At 39.5% G+C, this 3,109-nt stretch overlaps 1 pseudogene; it reads right to left on the bottom strand.

The window, feature by feature from the left end:
* Positions 1 to 2,358: 2,358 nt before the first annotated feature.
* LOC148564245 (small nucleolar RNA R71) lies at positions 2,359 to 2,460 on the bottom strand (annotated as a pseudogene).
* Positions 2,461 to 3,109: the final 649 nt, after the last annotated feature.

Genomic DNA, 3,109 nt, shown 5'->3' with positions numbered 1-3,109 from the left:
TCTACTCCACCATCATTCACACAACAGGCACCATCCACCCATCAGATGTTCCTTCAAATCCTTGAGAGGCTCAACCGGTGATGCCAAGGCATTCTGGCCAGTTTTTTTGGCCTTTTCTTTACTGTTTTAGGGTAGTTTCATGCATTTTCTTAGTTAATAAGCAAGTTTTGGGTAGATAATCACTTACATCTTGATTGAAGCAAACATTGTGAATTTCATGTGATTTTATGAGAAATATGCATGAATTGAATGACAAATTGGATAATGCATGTCTCATAACTTGGATTAGAGCTTTGATGCACTTTATTTGCTTGATTTCAGGACAAAGGAAGCAAGAAAGAGCCACATTAGTAGCCACGTTAATCTAATTAACGTGAGCACTAACGTGGAATGGGAATAAACTTGCAACGTTAATGAGAAAAGTGATTGCCAATAACGCCTTCGAAACCATCATGGCCCATGTTAATTGCCACGTTAACTACATTAGCGTGGTAGTTAACGTGGAAAGAAAGGGAGCTCAAGCGTTAGTGGTAAAAGTGAATACCACTAACGCTCCAAATTGGCAATTGGCAATGTTAAGAGTCACGTTAACTCAGTTAACGTAAACTCTAACGTGGAAAGGGAAGACAATGCCAAGAACAACTAAACCCCTTTCATTGGGTTAGGGAGCTCTGTTGTAATTTGATGGATCAATAATAGTTTTCATTATTCTTCTTCTTTCTTTTCTATTGATCATACTAAAAAGCTTTCAATCTTCATCCAATTGGGTAGTTGTCTTGGAAAAGAAGCTATTCATACTTGGATCTCTTCGGAACCTTGGAAGAGGAATGAAGACATCATGCTAGAAATGCTTCTCATGTTGGACCAAATTGGGGTTTGGATGGATATAGTGAAATATAATCCTACCAATATTTTGATTTGGAAATACATGTGGTATAATCAGTTACCACACTATATCTCTTCTCATGAGCAATCAGACCAAGGAATTGGCTATTGATCAAGATTTGAGAGATTGAATTACCATGAAATTGGAATTCAATCACATAAGATTGCCAAGGAGATCAATGAATGCATTGATTGATGAAGAGATGAAAATGAACTTGATCCGGAGAATACAACATCTCCTGAGCTCAATGAACTCCCCATTTCTGATCTTACCCATTCTCTTTACTTTCTGCCATTTACTTTTATGTTCATCTTCCCCATTCCCCATTTAAGATTATGTAATTTTCTTTCCGTCATTTACAGTCAGTCCTTCATTTCTAGTAATTACATTTCCTGCCCTTTACTTTCTGCCATTTAATTTCCTGCAATTCTCCAATCAAATTCTGCTTAGCTCAACTAGAACATTCCTCCAATTAAAGTTGCTTGACCAATCAATCCCTGTGGGATTCGACCTCACTCTATTGTGAGTTTTTACTTGACGACAATTCGGTATACTTGCCGAGGGAAAATTATTGAGAGACAAGTTTCCGTGCATCAAGTTTATGGCGCCGTTGCCGGGGATTGATTTTGTATCAACAATGATTAAATTGGTGGATAAATAGATTGAGCATTTTTATTTTGTTTAATTTAAATTCTATTTGAGTAATTTACTTTCAGTTTTAGTTATTTTCTTCCCTTTACCCCTACCTGTTTGTGGTGTTCTCGTATTTGTTACAATTCAGTTCACTAACCCACTAACTGTTTGATATATTGCATCACTCACACTAACAGCATTTTTAACAAGAATATTCTCTATCTCCCTTTTGCTTTGGCCTTGTTGGTTATATGACAGGTAGAAGAAGCGGGGCTTCAACTTCTGTTGACTCTGAACCTGAGAGGACCTTCCTTAAATTAAGGAGGGAAGCAAGAAGAAAGAGAGTTGTCGGTGTTGAGGAAGAGGAAGAGTACTTTGAACCAGACATGGATGAGAATATGGAGAACTATCATGAAGAAGAGGCTCACAACCATGGCAGAGAAGGTCCAGTGCATCATGCTGGACAAGAAAGAAGAGTTCTACGCTCTTATATCAATCCAAACCCAGGAAACTGTGGAAGTAGCATCCAAAAGCCAACCATAAATGCCAATAACTTTGAACTAAAGCCACAACTCATCACCCTGATTTAGAACAACTGTTCATTCGGAGGAAGTGTCAAAGAAGACCTCAATCAACATCTAACCACATTTCTGAGGATATGTGATACTGTGAAGTCTAATGGTGTTTATCCTGACACCTATAGACTGCTTCTGTTTCCCTTCTCAATCAAGGACAAAGCATCTAAATAGCTGGAATCCTTCCCGAATGAGAGTTTAACAACCTGGGAAGATGTGGTGAATAAATTCTTGGCGAGATTCTATCCTCCTCAAAGAATCAACAGGTTAAGAGCTGAGGTACAAACCTTCAGGCAACAAGATGGTGAAACTCTCTATGAAGCATGGGAGAGGTTTAAGGACTTGACAAGAAGGTGCCCGTCAGATATGTTCAATTAATGGGTGCAGTTACATATTTTCTATGAAGGTCTTTCTTATGAATCAAAGAAGGCAGTAGACCACTCATCTAGGGGATCTCTGAACAAGAAGAAGACCATAGAAGAAGCCATAGATGTCATTGAGACTGTACTGGAGAATGACTACTTCTATGCTTCTGAAAGAGGCAACACTAGAGGAGTAATGGAGCTAAATAATGTGGATGCATTGCTGGCCTAGAACAAGCTGATTACCAAGCAGTTGGCTGACCTTACCAAGAAGATGGAGAGGAACCAAGTAGCAGCAATCACCACCTCATCAGCAACCCAAGAAGGAGTGAATGTAGAAGCAGAGGGTGAGCAGGAACAAGCCAACTACATTGGAAACTCACCTAGGCCGGCCCATGATCCATACTCCAAAACTTAAAATCCTGGTTGGAGGAACCACACAAACTTTGGGTGGGGAAATCAACAAGATCAAGGCCAAGATCAGAGACGTCACAACCCCAACAATAATACAGCTCACCAATATTCCACACAGAGATCATATCACCACCCACCTAACAATACCTCTCAACATCCATATCAAAACCAAAATGGCCATTCTCATCCCTCCAACTCCAACTCACCATCATCCAAAGATAGACTCTCAAGGATTGAGA

This window comes from Arachis ipaensis, chromosome B5 (assembly GCF_059453495.1).
Source record: "Arachis ipaensis isolate K30076 ecotype BB chromosome B5, ASM5945349v1, whole genome shotgun sequence".
In the NCBI taxonomy this organism is placed as follows: Eukaryota; Viridiplantae; Streptophyta; class Magnoliopsida; order Fabales; family Fabaceae; genus Arachis; species Arachis ipaensis.
The sequence above is the reverse complement of the archived record's forward strand: the minus strand, read 5'-3'. Positions and strand labels throughout refer to the sequence as shown.